At 36.0% G+C, this 23,847-nt stretch overlaps 1 pseudogene; it reads right to left on the minus strand.

The window, feature by feature from the left end:
• Nucleotides 1-12,669: 12,669 nt before the first annotated feature.
• On the minus strand, nt 12,670-23,387 carry LOC150032489 ((+)-gamma-cadinene synthase-like; annotated as a pseudogene).
• Between the last annotated feature and the right edge of the window lie 460 nt (nt 23,388-23,847).

Below are 23,847 nucleotides of genomic sequence, written 5' to 3' on the forward strand. Positions count from 1 at the left end.
GTGTTGCTTTGCGTACATTCTCGCAATCCAGTGCCTCGATCGTTGTGAGGAAACAAAGAGAGGGTCAAATTATTTTAAACAAAAGAAAAATCGTTAATGCAAATTAAATCTCTCTCTCTTTTTTTTTTTTTTTTTTTTAGAATGACAAATAAAAAGATAGCTGAAATAATAGTGAAGATTCTGAGTTAGTGGGGAAAAGAGTTGAAGACTTGAAGTTTTCCCAAGCTTCCGTCCCTGAGAAATTGCGATCATGTGACAACGCAGGGACCACCTACTTCCTTCTTTATTCAAAGTTTCTTAGTTCCATGGAGTCGACTTGGCGATGCTAGTCTTCTCCATGGTATACCTTGACTCTTTGCCCATTGACTTTGAATATGTTGGTACCATCGTCATTTGATAATTCCACCGCGCCATGTAGAAGTACTTGTCGAATTATGAACGGTCCAGACCAACGAGACTTTAGCTTTCCCGGGAAGAGTCGCAGACGTGAATTGAAAAGCAAGACTTTCTGTCCGACTTGGAGGTTCTTGCCACATATGCGTTGATCGTGCTAGCGCTTGGTGCGCTTTTTATAAATTATCGCATTTTCATATGCCTTGTTCCCCCATTCTTCTAGCTCGACCGATTGAATTTTTCGTGCTTCCCCTGCTTCCTTTAAATCGAAATTAAGTTTCTTGACCGCCCACAATGCATTATATTCCAGCTCCAAGGGCAAGTGACACGCTTTGCCGAATACCAACGCATATGGGGACATACCTATTGGTGTTTTAAATGAGGTCTGGTATGCCCACAATGCATCATCAAACTTCACTGCCCAATCCTTCCGCAAAGGTTTTACTACCTTTTCAAGTATCAATTTAATTTCACAGTTGGACACATCAGCCTGGCCATTTGTTTGCGGATGTTATGCGGTGGCACTTTATGGAGGATGTTGTACTGGCACAGCAGCTCCTTAATACTGTGGTTGACAAAGTGTGATCCTTCATCACTTATGATGGCACGGGGAGTGCCAAAACACGTGAAAATATTTTTCTTCAGGAACTGGGAGACTACTGCCGCATCACTTGCAGCACATGCAATTGCCTCTACCCACTTGGAGACATAGTCAACGGCTAATAAAATATAATGTTTACTGTTTGAAGAAGGGAATGGTCCCATGAAATCAATCCCCCATACGTCAAATAATTCCAGCTCTAGGATAGTATTCATCGGCATTGCGTACTTCCATGAAATGTTGCCAGTGCGTTGACACCGATCACATTTCATTGTGTAGTCAGCAGGATCCTTGAATAATGAAGGCCGAAAGAATCCACTTTGCAAAACTTTGGCTGCAGTGCGTTGTCCTCCAAAGTGCCCTCCATAAGATGAATCGTGGCACTGTGACAATAGGCGTTGTTGAGCAGCATCTGGTACGCATAATCGAATGATTTGGTCTGCACCTCTTTTATACAGATTCGGCTCATCCCAATAATAGTGTCTGCATTCATTCTTGAGCTTCTTCCATTGATGGTAAGTGTAATCTTAAGGAAATTGTTCACAGACAAAATAGTTAACGATGTCCGCATACCGTGGCAGTTCTTCTATGCGAAATAGCTGCTTGTCCGGGAACACGTCACTCACTTCAAATTCATTGTGGTCAACTTCAGGAATCTCCAGTCTGGACAAGTGATCCACAACTTGATTCTCTATCCCCTTACGATCAATTATCTCGATATCAAATTCTTGAAGTAGGAGAACCCATCTGATCAATCTCGGCTTTACGTCCTTCTTTGTCATCAAATACTTGGATCACAACAAGTATGCCCGGAATTTTTCCAACCCAAAAATCACAGCCAGGAGCTATTTTTCAGTGGTGGTGTAATTAAGTTGAGCAGGGTTCAGGGTTTTACTCGCATATGCGATGGGTGCAAAATTGTTTTCTTCTTTTGCGCTAATGCAGCTACCATCACATACCCACTTGCATCGCACATGATTTCGAACGGTAGTGTCCAATCTGGTGCAATTAAGATGGGTGCGGTAATCAGCGGATTCTTTAAAATTTGAAATGCGTCGAGGCAATTGTTGTCAAATTCAAACTTTCTGTCTACCTCTAGTAATGCACTTAATGGTCTTTCTATCTTAGAAAAGTCTTTAACGAATCATCTGTAGAATCCGGCATGCCCCAGGAAGCTTCGTACTGCCTTCATGTTGGTTGGAGATGGAAGCTTTTCAATTGTGTCAATCTTTGCTTTGTTCACCTCTAACACTTCTCTAGAGACCTTGTCACCAACACTATACCCTCTGTCACCATGAAGTGACATTTTTTCCCAATTAAGCACCAGGTTTGTCTCTTCACATCTTTTCAATATTTTCTCCAAATTGACCAGGCAGACTTCATAAGTGTTCCCATAAACGGAGAAGTCATCCATAAATATTTCTACTGAGTCCTCGAGAAAATCTGAAAAGATTGCCATCATGCACCTCTGGAACGTGCTTGGCGCATTGCAGAGGCCGAACGGCATGCGATGAAAAGCGAATGTCCCATATGGGCAGGTGAATGTGGTCTTGTCTTGGTCTTCAGGAGCTATCATGATTTGATTGTACCCAGCATATCCATCCAAGAAGCAGTAAAAATCATTCCCTGCTAGTTTATCCAGCATTTGATCGATGAATGGCAGAGGGAAGTGATCCTTCTTGGTGGCCACATTCAGTTTGCGATAGTTCATACAGATGCGCCATCCAGTGATGGTCCTCTGCGGTATTAATTAATTGTTCTCATTGGGGACTACCGTCATTTTGCCCTTCTTCGGCATACATTGCACGGGGCTGACCCACGTTCTATCTGTAATGGGATAGATAATGCCCACATCCAGCCACTTGATAATCTCTTTTTTTATGACCTCTTTCATCGCAGGGTTAAGTCTACGTTGATTTTCAATGGTTGCTTTATGGTCGTCCTCAAGATGAATGTGATGCATGCAGTACGCACGGATAATTTCTCTGATATCAGCGAGCGTCCAGTCGATTGTTTCCACATGCTTTTTGAGAATGCTCATCAACGCATTCTCTTGATCTGCGTTAAGTGCGGAGGAAATTATTACTGGGAGCTTCTCATTTTGCCCCAAAAATGCGTACTTCAGATGTATTGGTAGGGTTTTTAGTTCAAGGGTTGGTGGCTCCACGAGAGAAGTTTGTGTTATTTTTCTTTCTTCTTTCGGCTTTGATTCTTGCGTTGCGATCGATCCTTCTTTTTTGTTTGTTTTTGCTATGATCGCATTGCAGGCATCTACGGATGCGTCGACATCCTCTTCTTCATACTCTTCATCAGACTTTTCTTCTTCAATCAAATTTACGTCATCTTCCGAATCTGGTAGGTCTTCCTCATCAGGAAATTTCATGGCACGAATTATATTAAATTTGAGCTTCTGTCCGTTTATGCTCAAAGTGATCTCGCCCTTGTGCACATCAATTTGAACACGACCTGTTGATAGGAAAGGTCGCCCCAAAATGATGGGAACATCTTTATCGGCTCATAATCCAGGATGATGAAGTCAGCTGGCAAAATAAATTTATCAATTGTGATAAGCACGTTCTTCACCTTACCCTCTGGATGAACTAGAGATCTGTCGGCCAGTTAGAGAATCATGGATGTGGACACAAGTTGTCCCACATTTAGTTGTCTAAAAATTGACAGCGGCATCAAATTTATGCTGGCCTCCAAGTCACACAAATCTTGCCCAGTATAGAGTCTTCCTATGGAACAAGGAATAGTGAAGCTCCCAGGATCGCTCATCTTCGTTGGGATAATAGATTTTGAACTTTGCATTAATGCCACCGTGGTAAATTTTCCAACGCCTCTTTTCTTGGTTACCATGTCCTTCAGAAACTTGGCATAGGCAGGCATTTCCTCAATCTTCACTGAAAGGAATGTTACCATGTAATTACTTTAACATAGATAGGAAGCGTTGGTACTGTACCTCTTCATTTTTCTTCTTCTTTAGCCTCTGAGGGAAAGGTGGTAATTGGACTTTCATGGTTCCTGTTTCATTTGACTTTGAGGTTGACGCAACCTCAGGTTCTACTGCTTCATTTTCTTTTTCTTCTTCTTGCATTGCCGCAATCGTAGGTTCAGTTGCAATGGAGGTTGATTTGTTCTACTCCTTATTTTCTCCCTCCACAGTCTTTCCACTGCGCAATGTCACAACCTGAATTGCTCCTTACCTGAACCCCTTGGGTTGCGTGGAAGCTCGGTCGAACTTGGCAGCACCCCTTGCGGTATACTTTTGAGCTCATTTGCAATTTGGCTCATTTGAAATTCAAGGTTGCGGATGGACGTAGCTTGACTTTGAAGCACCGTCTCATTTTTCTCTGTATATTGCTTCAATAGGCCTTCTAGGGAAGAAGATTGCGGTGGTTGTTGTGAGCTACTTGCTTGGTTGCTCTGTTGACCGTTGCTGCGTTGAAAGAACCCTGGTGGCCCTTCTTTTTGTGCCACAGATTGAAAGTTTTGTTGTTGATTCTTCAAAGCAAAGTTTGGGTGGTTTTTCCACCCGGGGTTGTAGGTGTTGGAAAAAGGGTTGTTCTTTACAAAATATACAGACTGTGGGTTTTGTGGACAATCTTCCATCGTATTCCCATCACAGCAAATCGCACACCTTGTGGTGTTTTGACTTATTGCATTGATTTGCCCACCTTGCGGTGTTAGGCTACTGATCGTCATTCCTTGAATCAAATTCATCATTGCAGTCATTTGGTTTTGCAATGAAATAATAGCACCGTTATTTGCGTCAGAATCTTTGAGTCTTAATCTTTGGTCGCTCTCCCTCCAGTCTTCATGATTCTTAGAGATGCGATCCAGGATATTCTTTGTCTCATCATAAGTCTTATCAAGCTGACCACCAGCTGCTGCCGCATTGGTAGTGGTCTACGAAGCAGGATTCAAACTGTGGTAGAAAATTTCCATCTAAAGGCAGTCTGGTAGCCCATTATGCGGACAATCTCGGACCAACCTTTTAAACCTTGCCCAGGCATCGTTGAGCGATTCGTCCATGTCTTGTTCAAAATTGGTAATAAGTTCTCTTCGTCTCGCGTTCTCTGTAGGTGGGAAATACTTCTTCATAAACTTCTCCACCACTTGCTCCCAAGAGGTGATCTCTCCTGGTTCGAGTGAGTAAGCCCATTTCCTAGCCTGATCACAGAGAGAAAATGGAAACAGCGTTAGTCGAACCTCCTCAGCAGAGATATTCGAGAATACAAAAGTATTGCAGATTTCAATAAAACTTCGGAGATGACCGTGCGGATCCTCGCCACGCCTTCCTCCGAATTGACATGTAGCCTGGATCATCTGTAGCATCATCGGTTTCATTTCAAAACTACTTCTGTCTAAAGCAGGCCTCATGATTCCCAAAGAGAAATCATAGAGGTTTGGCGATGCGTAGTCCCTAATGGGCCTATTGTGATCGTTGGCCAACAGAATTGGATTTGCAATGACATTGTTGTTGTTTGGTGCTTCATTCGTAGGTTGCTCCGCCATCTCTTCTTTATCGAATTGTGGTTGCTGGCGGTTCCTTAGTCTCCTCCTAAAAGTCCTCTCAATCTTTGGGTCGTAATTCGCCAGAGATTGAGAGTTCTGCAAAGAAATAAAAAAAGAACTACCGTTAACAAACTATTTTGCCGAAGTCCCCGACAACGGCGCAAAAAACTTGATGCGTTATTTTATTAAATGTGGAAATGGACGATCGGCGTTGATGGAATTACGTTGTGCACTCAAGTTTCCCCAGCGGAATCCAAGTGTAAATTCCTCTGAGTTTCCTGGTAAGTCTAGGGTCGATCACAGGGACTTGTGAAAATAGTTGCGTTGATAATTTTCTTATGAAAACTTTGCGGTAACCAGAAAAATAAATAAGGTGGTGGTTTGTTGTTGCGTTAATGAAAATAATAATAATTACGGAAGAGTTCAAAAAGAGTTGGCAACGGGAAATACAATGAATATGCCGTGAACGGGTTGAGAAGGGTTTTGGCTAACACTTCCTAGGTTACGTTCATGCCTTGCGATCATGCAACATGCATACAATAGTAAACCACCTCTCGGCCCGAATGCCACGACTTCTAAGGCTAGAACGCATGCAATTAATATACGATAAGTCTACAGGATTTACACATAAACCTTTATTTCTATTTATGCAATGACAACAGAACATTCACACAAATATACGACCGCATAATATCATTCCTATTCCTAGGATGCATACGATATAAAATTACAAACAGAGTTTATTTGTAAGTCCCTATTTCTTGTTTATGTAGGCCTAATCTTGCTCTTTCAATTAAGATTCTAACCTCGATCACTCGAGACATCAGGTTCTTTCTTTAGATTCTCTCTCGAGCAACTCTAAAGGGATGTTTCGCACAACATAAAACAAGACAATCGCAAGCAATGAACTTCCTAGATCATGTTAGCTTAGTTCCTCTCAACTCATTCAACTAGTTTAGCTACTCATGTGTATTAAGAGAGTGAGCAGATGTAGAATTATAACTTCCATTGAATAGATAAAAGATGAAGTACAGAATAACAATACAGGTATAGTAAAGAGCCTAGGCCAATTTCTTGCCACTAGGTGTTACATTGTTCTACTCTGCTCTAAAGATATTCTCGCTTTCGCCAATTTACGCCTCAAAGTTTTCTCTCGAGCTGCCTTGGACAATCTCCAGCGTCACCACTCTTCTTTAGCTCCGCCGTGAAATGAAAAAAAAAAAACTATGAACAGAGGTGTGAACTTGTAAAGTGATGAATTAATCAACTGCTTAATACCTTCTCTGAAGAATGCACTTGGTATTTACAGGGCATCAAAAAGGTGAAAGGCAGCTTCTCTTTCCTGGTTGTACAGATGGGACAACTTTAATTAAAACTGATGTGCTAGATAATTGTCACCGATAAAGCTGGATGTACTTTGTGACCGTTATCGGCTATCAACTTAATTTGGATCTGACTATTGTCAACTTTCGTGACTCTTATATTATATGATGCATGAGCATGCTCTTACGTAATAAAACCATGTTTTTCTAAATTATAACAATTACAATAAAGAGATGGTGCATGATCCATGCATAACCTAAGGTGGGATTTACTATATGTGCATACCATATGAAATATAAGACATACATCGCATGTATTAAACAAATAGATTAATGGACCTTGATGAGCCTTTAAACCAAAAAGAACCATAATGAAAAACCCTATCTATTACATTTTTCATCGAGCAAACCGGTTCACAGACGAACCGGGTCTTGAACCGCTAGGATGTCTCCATCGTGTAGCAATCTTTAGCAGGTAGACGATCATTCAGCACACACTAGACGATAGGAACTTTAGCAAAGGATCGCGTACACAACGACGAGGCTACGAAGTCTAATGGTCCATGCGATTGTGTAGCGCGATGGTAGTTAAACAATTTACCTTGAGTTACTAAGAGATCGTTTAGTCAATTGCTAAGCGATGAAGCTTGCTGACCTAAACGATACGCAAGCACCTGATCGTTTAACCTAACGTGCAACTTGGTAAATGATTTACCGTGCGATGCTAAGCGATCGTTTAGTTAGTTACTAAACAATGAAGCTTGCTGACCTAAACGATCGTCTAGTGATAACTTGTAAAAATACAAGTTATTTATGCCACCTTATCTAGATATTGCGGCCAAAAGTTAGTAATTATGTGCCAATTGTATGAAAATTAGCCAAGTATTGCAATAATTATAAATGTTTGCGATTGCACCCACTAACGCCAAAAAGATGGAAGACAAGCCGAACTTTACTCTGTTTTGCAGGAGACCAAGTCACCGCTTGCGCTCAAGGCTCACGAGAGACTAATCAATGCATCTCTGCCACATTGTGCTCGTCAATCAACAATGAAGAGACGAATATCGTAATGGCGGCGCAATGCGACAGTCAATCCAAGAGCTGTGTTTCAACCGCAAACACCGCATGCGAACCTATGATCGAAAGATGCAACTGAGAAACGCAAGAGTGGAGGATTGAGACTACTAACGGTCGTGCAGAATTGACGGTCTGATTGCATAACAGAAGGAATAATATCCCTCGATCTTCGAAATTACCATAACCACAAGTGGGGACCACAAGGTCAGAGTCAAAGATCTGCACCTATAAATACACCATTGATTTCAGAGAAAAATATGCTACTTGATATGGGGCTAAGTGCTGCTAGATTATAGAGAGAAGGCTGAGCTGAGTGTTTAAGAGAAGAAATTCGGGAAGAAGACAAGATAAGGCCGAGAGGTGAATCTCAGATCCAACCTATCAAACACCCGAAAAAAAGCTCTGTGCAAAGATCCCTGCTACGGGTAGAGCAAGCCTGAGAGGGAATCTTTTCCTACCATCAAATCCATCCTATCCGGCAAGCGGATGTCCATCGAATCTGTGTCAAGACATTGGCACTATTTGTATCTGTTCTATCTCTCTCCTTCATTGTGTAATCCATTATTTCTTTATCTCTTCATTCACACACCATGTATCAAATGCTTAGTAGAAATATTAAATGTTTCGATAAATTCCATTTACCATTTTCTGTCTATTTCTGTTCACCCACCAATCACTTTCTCCATGATATATTCGTAATCCTCTAATGAGCAATATGAGTTACTAAGAACTTAATCTATATTAAAGATATAAAATACGTTTAGCTAAAGCATGCTAGACGGCTTATTCACCACTAAGAGCAGAAGTGAAGGTGTCATTATAATCTATCGAGAGAAGGTCAGAAGAATGCGTTAACTAAAGTGAGTAATACTTCCAGACATGGAAGCAACCTTGAGTTCATTACGTTAGTCTCTGTTTCACCACAGACATGTGGGAGCGCGGCCGATCACTGAGAGGTGTACGCCAAGAGAAGAGCAGAACAATATTTATACCTTCAATCCAATTAAGAACTTGCGCTGCTTATATTATTTGTGTTTCTCTTTATATTCTGTTCATAAGACTTGGCACCGCATCCCACATCTTTGCATAACTTTCACAGCCAGCCTTACTCCCAGCATCTTGTACATGTAGTCTGTATCCTGTATCATCTAGCTTAGGTTTACTGTCTTTTTATGTTTTTATCACATCTTTACTGTTTTCCTTTATTTTATTGCAATTTATATACCTGTACAAACACAATTTTAAAGATTGAAAACCTGGTCGCATGTATCCTGAACGTACCACAATAACCTAAACCAGCCCCCGTGTTCGACCTCGGATCACACCGAGAAACTTGCGGTGGAATTACACTTGGTTCCATTGTAAGGAAACTTGTGACAACGCATGACATACTACAAGAACATCCATAATTAATGCATAATTAGACGTAGTATCACATCATAGTGAGCAATTCATATCAACCCCCCAACGCGTTACAAGTTTATGGCGTCGTTGTCGGGGACTATGGTTAACGATTTATTGTTTGAGTGTGTTTTGGTATTTTGTTGGACAGATCTCATTGTACTGGCTATTCAACGTGGAGAGTAGCCTAACGGTATGTTATTGATTTTCTGACCAACTTTTAATCCAAAATAATAACCTGGATCAGAGGACAAAGTACAAATTCTTTATTAAGAATGAATTTTGATTAATTTAATAAACAATTCCAAGTTTGTTCAGATAACTTAAAAATTTTAATAATTTCTAATAGGTGACTTGACTTTCTTTACCCTAATGTTATTGATTTTTTTCCCCTAAACTAAGTCCAAAATTAAGTAACAAGTAAAAATGGTCCATTTTTTCCCCTTGAAAACCAAAGTATTTTTAGGGGTATAGAGTTTAGGGATACAAACATCATAGTACATTGACAATAACATCCATAATATTAATTACATGTAACATCCATATTCTACAATTCAGGATAACATCCACAATCCACAATAACATCCACAATCCACCAAATTGCAGAAATTGTAACGTAAAAACAACAAATAAGATAGATGCTAAATGACAATAATCCACCAAATTGTATAAATTGTAACATTCATAATCCACAATTCACAATAATCCACCAAATTGCATAAATTATAACATCATTATACTAAATTAAGTAATCCCTAACCTTAAGTATTAAAAGGAAAAAAATAAGACTCAATCCACAATAACATCCACAATCCATAATTCATAATTCACATTAGATTGCCAACATGCTAGAAATCAAACATTACCAACATTAATTACCAACATTACCAACATGTTAGAAATTAAACATTACCAACATTAATTACCCATCCAACATGCTAGAAATTAAACATTACCAACATTATTTACCAACATTACCAATATGCTAGAAATTAAAAACAATGGCTTAAATTAATTCAAAAAAATAAGAGAAAATAAATGAAATGGATGTGAGCTAACCTTGTTGAAAACTTGAAAAGAACAACAAATTCGTGAGCAATGAAGGGGGCAAGCGGTGGCAGAGAGTGGTGCAAAGGAGGAAGGAGAAGACGGCGGGTGGCGGTGCAAAGAGGGAAGGAGAAGGTAGCGGGCAGTAGCGCGAAGGGGGAAGGGCAGGCGGCGGGCGGCGTGAAGGGGGAAGGGGGGCAGTGCAAGGGAGAGCAGGGCGCAAGGGGAAGGGAAAGGGGGAGTGGGCGCAAGGGGAAGGGAAGGGGGAGCGGCAACGCGGGCGAAAGGGAAGAGGAGAAGAGAGAATGGTGCAGCCAGGGATTTGATAATGAAAAGAAGGGGAAAATGAAGAAGAAAGAATCTGGTTTTTACCAGATCCAATCTCCCGACGCCACCCGACGGACATCAAGAGATCCGTCAGGAGTTCCTAAGGAACTCTCAACAGTCCATTATGGCATCGGGAGAGACTCTGTCTCCCGACAATCGATTTAGGCGTCGAAGGAGATCATTTTTCTTGTAGTAACCACAATTGGTTGTTCGAAGCACCAGACAACAAACTTAAGGTACATTCGAACAGTCACAAAGCCTAGTGTGCTTCACATGTATTCTAGTTGTCATCATATGGTGTTTGTTTTTCTAGAGTCTTCAGACTCTCTTACTATTCTTATATAGGTGAATATTCATGCTTATTATTCACGTTAATGAATGAATATGACTAAATGGATGACTCTATGCCCAAGATGAAAGTAGCTTGAGCTTGAGGAACCTTGTAGATGTACAGACTTTGGACCCATGACTTTTGCACATGGGCTTATTCCCATTCATTTTAGTAGGCTTTAATTATTTAAGATTCGTTTAATCCATATTTTTTGTGAGCTCGGGTTGAAATAGATTGAATCCAATCGCCATATGACATAATTTGATTTGAATTCTTAACTTAGTTTTCACGTCTTAGAATTTAATTTGAATGATACATGTAAATTTAAAATTTGTTTCAAATTTTATACACACATATTTTTATCATTAATTCAAATTATGACGTGACAAATTATGATTAATCCAAATTTCTAATGCAACTGTCCTAATTATTTTGATTTTTTTTTAACAAATTATTCTATTACATACTTTGGCACAAAGAGTTACAACCTTTACTTTCATAGCGTTAAAAGGTAACAGATTCAACTTTTTTTTTTTTTTTTTTTAATTTTATGTGGTCTATAAGCTGTTATTTTAGCTAAATAATAAATAAATATACAAGTGAGTTATATTTAAAACAAGAAACCTAAGTTCATATAAGACACTTATGAAAAGGTAAAAACACCTATTGGTTAAAACTTCCAAGAACTATCCTCTATTATGTAAATAAATAAATAATTAATACTTGAGTGCATCTTGGAGTGCACCATTTTATTTATTATTATTATTATTATTTTGTAGCTTACTCAGATGTCCAATCACAATGCCATGTAGCAAACCATTTTTTTCTTTTTTAAGAAAAAAGATAATAAGGGGATGTATAGTAATGGGGGAGTAAACTTTCATCCTTGCCTATCTCTACTATGAATCTTATATGAATTCTTATTTAAATATATAGACATTTTGATTATGTGGATTATAAATATTTTTTTATTTGACATTATAGTGAAATATAAAACACAACAATGTTAATATGAATATATATTCGTTAAGCTATAAAAGGTGAAATTATAATTATTCATTATCTTTAAAAGTTTATCAACACTACAAAAAGGAAAAAAGAAAACAATAATTTTATAGGTTTTTCAAAGTGTTATCTTTCATTTTACAAAGTTCAAATTCGCTATTTAAAATTTTTTTTGATAACTTTTACAAAAGGCTATTAAAAATATCTAACATTTTATAGCGTTTACAAAGTCTTATAAAAGAAGAATTTTTATAGCAGGTAACTAAATGCTATAAAAAAGTTCGACTTTTTATAGCCTTTTGAAAACGCTATAAAAAACCTCAGACTTTTAATAGTATGGATTGTCACGATTTTGTATAAAATACTATAAATCTTATTATAGCATTTTTTCGAAGCTATCGTAAGTCTTTTTGTTTGTATTGATCTTTTTTTAAAAAAATTTAAAAATTAAAAATAAGGGGATGTATGATAATAGGGGCGAGGGTCTCAGTAAGAAAACATTATAGAAGGGGAAAAAATGTTTGTACAAAATACTTTTCACCTATATTTATCCAACTCACATAAGAATACATGATAAACTCATATGTATTCATTTATTGCTAAAAGAAAAATCTTGGCCATTTCAACCAAGTTGGGCTTCAGTCCACTTAACAAGGCACAGGGTCAACGAGAAGAGATTCGAGAAGAAATTTAGTTCCACTCTCGGCATTTGTGTATTCACCTTCATCCAAATAAAGTAAGTTCACAACTCTCGACAAATTCACTACACGCATTAGAACAGGCATTGGAACATTGATTGGATGAAGACATGCTTCGTTTATGTCCTTCCATGCATCAACCACTTCTTTATGAAGTTCAACACAAGCTTCTTCCTCTGAACAACCATATTGCTCCATATAACATTCAACAGCAGAAGCAACATGCTCCCTTTCTTGCTCAAACTGAAAAACAAAAAGAAATAACTAAATATAGTTTACTCTAAAAAAGTTCATTTTTTGTTCATGTTGTTTTTGAACGGATAGTAATATTAGTTAACATGTTGTTTATCTAAAAAAATAATTGGCCATTAGAGGATGGACCCATATTGTATCCTATAAATACCTAGTGAGATTCCTTAATTTGTTTCGATGTTGGATCCTTAACATACACCCTCAAGATGATGCCTCATTTACCATTCTTGAATCAAGTTTTTTTTTTTTTTCTTTTTTCTTTAAAGGATCTCACATTGTAAAGTTCATGGGGCCTCTATAAGATAGATTGGGGTACTCCACCTCTCCTTTTTTATTGGTTTTAAGATGAAAGCTCGTGTTATCTTTTATGATATCAGACTATAAATTCCAAAGATGTATTTAGTCCAATAAAAGAATAATTAGGATTTGATTCAAGAATGGTGAACTCGAAAGAGACACCATCCGGAGGGAGAATATTAAGGATCCGACATTAAAAAATTCAAGGGATCTCACAATCTTTATCAGATAAATGAATTACTCTTAAATGATGTGACATCCTCTTACCATGCCCCTTCAATTAGATGGTGCCTTTTATTTTTTAGTTTCACCATTTTAGGGCTATACCAATATTTTTTGGATGGAATATTCGTTTCGACTTCACTAGCTTTGATACCATATTAGATATTCATAGAGTTTTATTACAAAACTGATTGACAATATGAAGAATAACCTAATATGTACCTTGTAGGAAACGATGTCGCCCACGAGTCTACGAATGATTGTTGAGGCTTTAATAATTTGAGGTCCTTTAGTAAGTCATTCAAGTACTTCATTGGTAACAATATCACCCATTCCGAGAAATGAAATGGTTATATGCACGGTATAGCCTGTGCTACTTAAAGCCAAGTCCATATGCTCCTTAAAATCTGGTTTGTACTTTTCATTTAACCATTTAGCTTCTTCAAAGTAAGATGCAGATAGCTTTTTCATCTGTTAAAATAAATGATGATTAATTAGAACTCTAAATATGTACAAAAAAAAAAATTATAAAAAATGTAGAAAATAAGAAGGTATTTAAGTGGGCTTTATTGGATTTTTTGAAAAAATTAAAGGCCCAATGGCATTCCTATAAATAATGAACAATGACAATTTTGTAATTTCCCTTTTCTTCTCCACTTAGGGCTTTATCGCGTGACTTTATTAAAATTACATATTGGTGATTTCGTTGATTATCTGTAATTTGTAAAATTCCTTTATTGCTCATTAATAAATTAATTCAAGCTGGTTCTCAAAGTGGATGTAGACCAAACTGGTCGAACCACTATATATCTTGGTGTTTTGTACTGCTTTCGATTTATTTCTGCTGATTGTTTGCGTTCTATTTGGCCATCTAAGTTAGATTCAGAAACTCTCACAAGTGGTATCAGAGTTCTAGTTGATCCAAAGAGGTTGTGTAGTAGTGTGTGCTGGCATATTCTTTTTTCAGGTTTTTTGTTGGAATTAATTTGATAGATGGCTTCGATGTCTACACGGTTCGAAGTTATTAAATTTGATGGGAAGGTGATTTCAGGTTATGGAGAAAAAAGATTAGGGCTATTCTGGTACAACAAAAGATAGCCAAAATATTAGACGAAGATAACCTTCCACGAACAATTACAGAAGCTAAAAAAAGGGACATGGATGAGATGGCTTATTCGACAATAATTCTGTATCTGTCAGATGGAGTGCTTATGCTAGTAAATGAGGCCACTACTACAGCGCAGTTGTGGAAGAAACTAGAAAGTCTTTATTTGACTAAGTCTTTGGATACAAGATTGACTCAAGTAAAGGCTTAGAAGAGAACCTAGATGAATTTCAGAAGATTATAGTTGATCTTAATAACATCGATGAGAAGATGTCGGATGAAAATCAAGAAGTTATTCTTCTGAATTCTTTGCCATAATCGTATCGAGAAGTTAAGGTAGCTATTATATATGGACGAGATTCATTGTCCATGGATATAGTGTTGGATGCCTTAAGAATGAGAAATCTCGAGATTAAAAAGGAACGCAATGATGGATAGTTACTCATGGCCAGAGGCAGAAATGAGAAAAAGAACGGAAAAGGAAAAGAGTCGAGATCCAAGTCGAAATCAAAGGGGAATAGAAAAAAGTTTTTCCTATGTCATAAAGAAGGATACTTTAGAAAAAAATTGCCCTTTGAATAAGAGCAAGAAAGCATCAAATAGCAAGCATACAGGGGATTCTAGTGCACAAATATTACTGATGGGTATGATTCCAGCAAATATTACTGATGGGTATGATTCAGTAGAGTTTTGATGGTGTTCAGCAGGGACATTCAGAATGCTTGGATCATGGATTCAGGGTGCACATTTCCCATGACTCCTAATCGAGATTTCTTAATTGACTTTCAGGAAAATGATGGGGGATCAGTTCTGCTTGGTGATAATGGTGCTTGTGATGTAAAAGGAATTGGGTCAGTTCGAATTGCAACACATGATGGTATGATCAGAATTCTCACAAATGTAAGGTATGTTCTAGAACTCAAACGAAATCTAATTTCTCTGGGTGAATTAGATAGAGCAGGTATTCTTATAAATCTGAGAATTGAGTTTTGAAGATTATCAAGGATTCTTTGGTTAAGCTGAAGGGAACCTTGAGGAATGGACTTTATGTGTTGAAGGGTACTGCAGTTTCAGGTAGTGCTGCTATTGCATCTGAGAAAGAAACAGATAAGTTCATGTTATGGCATAACAGATTAGCTCATGTGAGTAAAAGAGGTCTTCAAGCTCTTTCAGAACAAGGTTTTCTTGGAGGAGTTAAAGAAAATGAACTCCCATTTTGTGAATATTGCATAATGGGAAAGTCTACTAGAGTGAAGTTTGGGAAAGGGAAGCATTCTACCAAAGGAATTTTGGATTATATTCATTCAGATTTGTGGGGTCCTACAAAGATACCTTCTATGGGAGGTTCAAGATACTTTATGTCGATCATTGATGATTTTTCAAGACAGGTGTAGATGTATCCACTGAAACAGAAGGATGAAGCTTTTGAGAAATTTCTTGAATGGAAAAAGCAGGTTGAGAACCAGATAGGCAGGAAGGTAAAGTATCTAAGAACAGACAATGGTTTGGAATTTGTTAATCATAAATTTGATAAATTTTGCAAATTTGAGGGAATTACGAGGCATTTCACTGTTACGTACACTTCATAGCAGAATGGTTTAGCTGAGAGGCTCAACAGAATAATTATGGAGCGTACAAGATGTATCTTGACAAATGCTTCATTACCCTTTAAATTTTGGGGGGAAGCTGCCCAAACAGCCTATTATCTAATTAATCGGAGTCCATCTTCCGCTTTAGGCCTAAAGATTCCTCAGGAGATATGGACAGATAAAGCTCAAAGCGTGGATCATCTCAGAGTGTTTGGATGTTCAGCTCATGCTCGTGTCAAGGAAGGGAAGCTGAATAAAAAGGCACTGAAATGTATGTTTATTGGCTATCCTCAGGGTGTTAAAGGATATAAACTTTGGTACTTGGAAGAGGGCAGAAATTAATGCATTATCAACAGAGATGTGACCTTTAATGAAATAGAGATGTCATTTCATGTCAAAGAGCAGCAGAAACAACAGACAATTGATCAGATTAAGGAAGAGGTTGGAATTGATTCTAAAGCACAACCATCAGTTAGTTCAGGTGATTCCAGTGATCAGTCATCCAGTTTTGATAGTAGACAGCCTCATCTGCAGAGGATTTTGATTGATGAGGGAGCTTTTGGTGAAAAAAGCTCAAGAGGCAGTGACAAACAGAATTATTAGCTTACACGTGACAGACCTCAGTGGGTGAGGCATGCTTCTACGAGGTATGATTATGCTGATTTAGTTACTCATGCTCTTACTTGTGCAGCTGACAGTATTGAAGAGAGCCTCTTACTTTTGAGAAGGCTATTGTATCTGATTCGAAGGAACAGTGGAATGATGCTATGGAAGCAGAATTGTTCTCATTGCAGAAGAATCAGACATGGTCATTGGTTCCAAAGCCTTCTAATCAGAAACTCATTAAGTCAAAGTGGATTTATAAAATCAAGCCAGGTATAGGAGGTGACAGCAAGCCTAGGTCTAAGGCTAGACTGGTAGCCAAGGGCTACACTCAAAAGAAGGGAGTTGACTTTCATGAGCTTTTCTCTTCGGTGGTGAGGCATTCGTCCATTCGATTAATTTAATCTATTGCTGTTCACTTTGATATGTTTGTTGAACAGATGGACATCACCACAGCTTTCCTTCATGGTGAATTGGAGGAAGTGAATTACATGGCTCAACCTAAGGGCTATGAGGTGAAAGGAAAGGAAGACATGGTTTGTCATCTTCACAGGTCCATCTATGGAATAAAGCAATCGCCGAGACAATGGTATATCAGGTTTGACACCTATTTTCTGAAGCAGGGGTTTCACAGGAGCTCTTATGATGCCTGCGTGTACTGGAAACTATCTCAGAAAGGTACATATACTTATCTACTTTTGTACGTAGATAATATGATTCTGGTGTCTAAGGATTATTCTGAAATCTGTGATCTCAAGAAATGATTGAGTAGTGAATTTGAGATGAAATATTTAGGTGAACTGAAAAGGATCCTAGGCATGGATATGAAAAGAGATAGGGAGAAAGGTTTTTCATTTCGCATGAGAGTTATGTGCATAAACTGCTTGAGAAGTATAATATGTCTAGTTGTAAGGTAGTTTCGACACCCTTAGCATCTCATGTTAGGCTTTCTTCGCCTCAGTGTCCTATTACTGAACAAGAAAGGTTAGAGATGGCTAATATTCCTTATTATAATGCTGTTAGAAGTATTATGTATTTGATGATTTGTACTAGGCCTGACTTGGGTTATGCTATGAGTATGATAAGTAGGTTTATGTTAAATCCTGGGAAGGAGCATTGGAATGCAGTTAAATGGTTGCTTCGATATTTGAAAGGTAGTGCCAGTATATCATTGTGTTTTAGCATGGATTGTGATAAATCAGCATTGTTGAAAGGCTTCGCAAATGTAGGTTATGCTGCAGACCTTGACAAAAGAAGGTCTCTATCAAGTCACATTTTTGGTTTGTTTGGTAATGTGGTCAGTTGGAAGGTTGCTCTATAGTCAATTGTTGCCTTGTCTACTACTGAGTCAGAGTATATTTCAGTGGGTGAAGCTGTGAAAGAGGCAGTGTAGTTGAAAAGAATAGCTGGTGAGTTGTTGTCGCAGGAGTTCATTCCTATCGTCCGTTGTGATAGCCAGAGTGTTATTCATCTTGTGAAGAATCCATCTCATCACGAACGGTCTAAGCATATCGATTTCAAATTTCATTTTATGTGGCCCAGAAAGATGTTGAACTGGTCAAGTTCATACAGTTGAGAATTTGTCAGATATGTTAACCAAGGTTCTTCTAGCCCATAGGTTTAAATATCTATTAGATGGACTGAATATTAAATCTGGATGATAGGAAGATTGAAGAATCAACTTGGCACTAAATATTGAGATTTGTAAAAAATAACAAGGTATTTAAGTGGGCTTTATTGGGTTTTTTTGAAAAAATTAAAGATCCGATGGCATTCTTGTAAATAATGAACAATGGCAATTTAGTAATTTCTCTTTTCTTCTCAACTTAGGGCTTTATCGCATGACATTATGAAAAGCAGATAAAAAAAAAAAAAGAAAAACGTAGCCGCCTGGTGTTTTTTGAGAAGCTTCAGCCGTCTGTGAAGGAAGCTGAAGCTGCCGCGCCTTAAAGCTGAAGGAGACCACGAGCCGCCTGAAGCAAGAGACAGCGCCGCAGCCGTCTGGGTTGAGCAGATCGGGAGGCAGTCGGTTCAGGCGGCGTGGCTGTCCGGCGAGAGTGATTTCCGTCCGACGAGCGAGGTCGACAGCGAGGGCGTGGGTTTTGCGCTGGTTCTTGCGTGGAGCGGCAGCGGTGAGAGAGACGCATGAGCCTGAGCGTGGTTCGCCGGTCAGAGGCGGGTAGCGTTTTGGACTGTTTACGTTGTGTGCTGCGGATATTTCGATATCAGTGGATACTTAAAATTACAAATTGATGGTTTCGTTGATTATCTGTAATTTGTAAAATTTTTTTATTGCTCATTAATAAATTAATTCAATTCTCAAAGTGAATGTAGACCAAATTGATCAAACCACTATATATCTCGATCTGCTTTCGATTTATTTCTGCTATTGATTGCATTTTGTTCTAAGTTAGGTTTAGAAATTCTCAAAAAAAAAATTAGAAAATTAGGCGAAGGAGAGTGAAGGAAAATATGAGACTTTACTCCTCCTATTGCAATCTGAAGGTGGAGTGAACTTTCATCCTTGCCTATCTCTTTGCTGATATCCTCATAAAGATCTAACATTGCTACATAAAAAGGTTTCATGAACTCAGGGAGTATATGCACCATGCTTCTATCCACCTGAAAATTCAATATGACATTATTAATTGTTGATAAAAAGTTCAATTTAAATTTGAATATGGAATATCATATATATATATTCATTCATTTTTTTTTTTTTTTTTTGAAATTTGAATGTATGCACGTAGAGCGAACCAAAAGTTTAAGTTAAAAAATATTTTTGATCTAATGTAACAAGTTAGTGCCTGACATTAGTTAGCAAAGATTTATCTTTTGTATTTTTCAATTTTGTAACATGTTAGTTCCTGAATTAACATTAATAGGTTACATTTTAATTAGTTCCTATATTTTCAATTTTTTAGTAATTATGAAAATTATTACTTATACGTAAATATTTTTCTTTTACCTAAGTGGATTTGATAAACAAAATAGCCATGACAAATTTGTTTATAAACTACAAAGATTAAGTTGATGACATTTATTAACAATTTGATAATATACATCAAAATTTAGGGTCGTTTGGATTGTCATTGTAAGTGTTTATAAACATTTTTCTTACACTTATAAATACTTATTTAAATACTTAGAAAACCAATCCAAACAAATCCTTAATTTTGATGAATTACTCTGGATAGAGATTAGTGAATTTCAATTTTGAAAGTATAAAGACTATACGTTAAAGTGTAGGACAACATTGTTACAAACACTAAACAAAATTTAGTTTTAATCCAATATCAAAGGGGAACAATGTCAAACGGGCATTTGACATCGATTTGTTGAAAATATAGAAGCAAAATGGTTAAAGCTAAAGTTTAGAAAAACATACTTTCATGAAAACATTAAAAACCAAAAGTATTTTTTAAAAAAACAAAGCCATATTTAATTATTAGTATTTGAGAAAAAAAATTAAAGCTAATAAAATCTTCATCCATAAGGATGAATGGAAATAACTTTTGAATTGCTGGAGTGAAGACTTGGAGTTCTTCAAATGTTCCATAGGCATCATATATATTATCTAAAAGTGAACAAATTGCAATTACTTTAGTTAACATTTTCCTTCCAACACTGAAATGAAGTTCAAAGTATGCTCCCATTGCCCAAAAGTAGCACTCCACAATTCTATTTCTTCTGAAAGAAAATTTTGTTGGGACTTCCAAATCCTTCCACCACCAAGTCAATTGAAAGAAAGATAAATAGATAATAAATCAATGGAGGGAATTGTTAGATATTTTTTTTCAAAAAAAAAAGTGAAAAAATTTATATTATGATAATAATTTTAATCTTCTTCATATTTTTTTTGTCTGTAGTAATAAATTTACAACATATTTTTTTTTTAGAAAAAACATAATAATTCATAAAATGTGTCCTCTCATGAAATGTATGTACAAATAGGAGAACTTGAAGATATCATAAAATTGATATGAGCTAATATATACATTACATAAATGAGGTGGAAAAAAGAACATGTATGAGTGTGAAAGTTCAAAGCATAACCTTTTGTTGAAGATATTTTTCTTAATAGGATTATCACCGTGTACAGTAAAATTAAGGTACCATTCTATTATTAAGGTTAATTGCTAGGTAGTATTTTTTAAAGATAATAACTATGTATATAACAACATTTTAAATAATTGCAAATATAACAATTAGTTATATGCTATATTTTTTTTAAAGACTTCTATCGCTCATAGACTCTTATTAACTATATGACTTATCACTAATAAACTATCTATATTTTATCATATTTGTAACTTTTTTACAATATGTTATATCTACTAATATTTTGGGTCTGATATATTTGCAATTGGCCATTATATTAGAAAAAAGTGTTCAAATTCAATATTTTACGAATTAGAAATGACTATAAGATATGAAGTAGTTGAACTAAATTAATAAAAAACAATATATTGTTATTTATGTAGAGAATTATCCTTTAGATGATTTGATTAAATAATTTGTGACAATATTGTTTCTTCAAAAACAACTTAGAAAATAATTAGAAAACATTATTATTATCGAAGATCCTAAGCAAAAACATAACAGTAATAAAAATAATAATTGTCGAAGTACCTGCAGATTTCACGTCGCTCCTTTTATATATTGAAGTCTAGTTTTGAGAATGTAAGCAAAGTCTCAATGTGGGAAGGATGTTGTTGGTATATTCCCAAATACTCTCTTGCCTTCATTCTTGGAACATCTTTTCTAATAGGCAATTTCATGGCATTGCTGACTTCAGATGCAAAATGAGGATTATTTGAGTATTCAATATATGATTTAAGATGTGTGGTGGTAAATTCAAGAGCTTCCTCAAGCACAGCTTTTCCATATCTACTCATATGTGATGCTTCATATAGGCTCAAAATTCCTCTTTCATCATTACCCAATGATTCTTTAAATTTTCCACTGATGTCTATGAATTTTGAGAATATATCTGTTTCAATTTAGATTCCAAAATAATTAATAACTAGTTCTTAAAAAATATATAATTATAATTAAATTTTTCGATGTCTAAACTCTTTATGCATAACTTTGATTTTTTCATAAGCCTCCCTCGATAATCATTTAAATCTCATTTGGTAACCATTTCGTATTTAGTTTTTGTTTTTGAAAATTAAGCTTACAGACAGTACTTTCATTTCCAAATTTTTTCATTTATTATCTATCTTTTATCAATGGATTAAAAAACCAAACCAAAATTTGAAAAACTTAAAAAAGTAGTTTTTACAAATTTGTTTTTGTTTTTTTAAATTTGGCTAAGAATTCAACCATTGTACTAGGAAAGATTCAAATCATTGTAAGAAATGGGAAGCAAATAAATTTAATCTTCAAAAACAAAAAATAAAACACAATTGCACTTGGTAACCATTTATTTATTTTGTATTTTATTTTTTAAAATCAAGATTATTTCCTCCCCATTTCTTAACATCAGTTGTGTCTTTCTTAAATACAATGATTGATTTCTTAGCCAAAATCTAAAAGTAAAAACAAATTTTTTAAAGTTATGTTTTTTAGTTTCAAAATTGGGCATGTTTTTTAGACCATTGATAAGAAGTAGATAACAAATAAAGAAATTTGAAGATGAAAATAGTGTCTATAGGCTTCATTTTCAAAACAGAAAACAAAATGATTACCAAACAAGGCCAAAATGGTTACCAAAGGTACATTAGTTTTTTCTTTATAGTTTTTCAAAAGTATGCACGTTTTCTTACAACGTTTTTTTACCACTGATTTAATTTTCATCTTTTTGAATTAAACACGGGTAGTCTTAGCCAAATTTCAATATAACAAAAAAGATACATTTTTGTTTAATTTTCAAAATGTGACTTGATTTTTTAAAACACTCCAATAAAGAAGATAGCATAACAAAGAAATCAATAAATGAAAAATAATATGTATATGCAAAATTTGTAACTTAAACAAAACATAATTTTTAAAAACTAAAAAAAAAAAAATTGTTTGTATATAACTTACCACATGAAATCCTATAACCTTGTTACCTGAGAATTCGAAATAGAAGAGCAATAGTATGAAGATCTTCATCAACATCTTTATTCAATAAAGTGGAATAAGACACATATAAATGTTCTATGATTTGGTCAATCTCATTTTCAAAATGATAAGATACACCTAGTCGTTGGATTGAATCAACCAATGTTAGCTTCTCCAATGGGTTTTCCACTAAAACAACTACCATCATCCGTATTTCTTCTTTCAACTTTCTAGCTTGTTCTTTCGTTCCATCGTTTACTTTCTAAAATTAAAAGAATAAAAATTTAAAATTATTCAAAATAGAAAAGTATTGGAATTTAGTTTTACCAATGCATCATCAAAGTTAGATGAAAGGAAATGATCAGTCCAAATGCTAGGATGAAAATTTGCAATAGAACGCTTAGTATCAGGAATGTCATTGGCTTTCATAATTGAAGTACGCAAATTTGAAATTTGAGAAGACATTATTCCTTTCTCGAAGAAGGGAAAAAAAGAAAAAAAGAAGAAGAAGAAGGATGTATGTTATGCACTTGAGAGTTTGAAATTATTGGTGAGACACCTTGTAATTATAAAGCATGTCTATTTATAGGCTGCTTTCCAATATATAATGTTTGTTGGCCCCAAATTCTTATCCCATGAATTCAAAGGATTTCATAAACTACCACACATTTTTTTGATGATTCATATATTATGTTATTTTTATTTATGGAGATTTGGCATTAGTAAGGAAATTAATATTAGAAACCCTACCATCTTGGACGTACCAAATAATATTGATGGGTCAAAGTGAGTTTAGCTCAGTGATATTGATATACGCTCCGACCTAAGAGGTCGGAGGTTCAGTCCCTCACCTCGTAATTGTTGTATTAAAAAAAATAATAGTGATGTGGATGTGGCCTATATGACATTTTATATATATATTTTTCATCAACATTTCTATAAAATTGAGACATCAAAATTTGTGTTGATGTCAACATTTAAAACTTTAGCTTCTTTAAAAAAGTGGTG

This window comes from Benincasa hispida, chromosome 11, assembly GCF_027475165.1.
Source record: "Benincasa hispida cultivar pf3 chromosome 11, pf3_genome.v1.1, whole genome shotgun sequence".
NCBI classification, from domain to species: Eukaryota; Viridiplantae; Streptophyta; class Magnoliopsida; order Cucurbitales; family Cucurbitaceae; genus Benincasa; species Benincasa hispida.